This window comes from Schistocerca serialis, chromosome 1, assembly GCF_023864345.2.
Source record: "Schistocerca serialis cubense isolate TAMUIC-IGC-003099 chromosome 1, iqSchSeri2.2, whole genome shotgun sequence".
Classification (NCBI taxonomy): domain Eukaryota; kingdom Metazoa; phylum Arthropoda; class Insecta; order Orthoptera; family Acrididae; genus Schistocerca; species Schistocerca serialis.
This window is the reverse complement of record NC_064638.1, coordinates 500737856-500739037: the sequence shown is the minus strand read 5'-3', so window position 1 is coordinate 500739037 and position 1182 is coordinate 500737856.

The following is a 1182-nucleotide window of genomic DNA, read 5'->3' as shown; positions in this document are numbered from 1 at the left end:
CTAGCAGAGACGCTTCAGCACAGTCTACTGCTCAAAACGATCTGACAGTACATCACCAACTCTAGACCTAAAAAACCGCTTAGACAGGAAGGACCATATGAACATGCGGACGTGTCCACGAAAACCCCATTGATGGAGTTGCACGAGAGTACTGTGTCTCCCAGTAGTGTCGAACGCCTTACTAGTATCAATGTAATGAGACACTGATATTGAGGTAGCCTCTAGCAGGTGCAGTTTGTCGACAGTGGACGGAAGTCCCCGGAATCCACACTGAGAGCGGCTATGGAATTGCCTGGTCTCTAACAAACAGACCAGATGACGGTTAACCATTCTCTGCAAGGTCTTTCCTACACAAATCGTTAAGGTAGTGCTACTGGGACAGATGCTATTCTTTCCTGGTTTGAGGGGAGATATCACAATATATCCCTGAGTTGGGAAAGTGTCCTGATTGACAGATAAAACTAAAACATTCTGGGAGGATTTCCCTTGACGTTGCTGGCAAATGTCGAATCATGCAGTACCGAATTTGGTCGTGACTGGGTGTAGTATTACGAGTCTCAGACAGCGCCGATTGCGGATCCCACATGGAGAAAAGGTAGTTGTAATACTCAGAATTGTAGGATCTAAAGTTCAACTTGCCCCTCTCTAGAGTCGCGCAGTAGTGGCGAAACGACGGATTCTGGCTCACATTGGTAGCAGTTGCTCCAAAATACTGCCATAGTCTTAGCGATGTCTCCGGGCATTTTTTGGAGACATCCCTATTTCAGCACTGCTGCTGTTGGTAAACAACTATCTTTATCAGAAATCCTCACTATTGCGATCCATACTTTTTTAGAACAAGTAGAATGGTTGATAGAGTCCAGAGACGATGGCAATGACATTTCCTTGCTCTTCTTAATTCCACCGAGCGAGGTGGCGCAGTGGTTAGCACACTGGACTCGCATTCGGAAGGACGACGGTTCAATCCCGTCTCCGGCCATCCTGATTTAGGTTTTCCGTGATTTCCCTAAATCGCTACAGGCAAATGCCGGGATGGTTCCTTTGAAAGGGCACGGCCGATTTCCTTCCCCATCCTTCCCTCATCCGAGCTTGCGCTCCGTCTCTAATGACCTCGTTGTCGACGGGACGTTAAACACTAATCTCCTCCTCCTCCTCCTCTTAATTCCACGTCGAGCCTTGGCC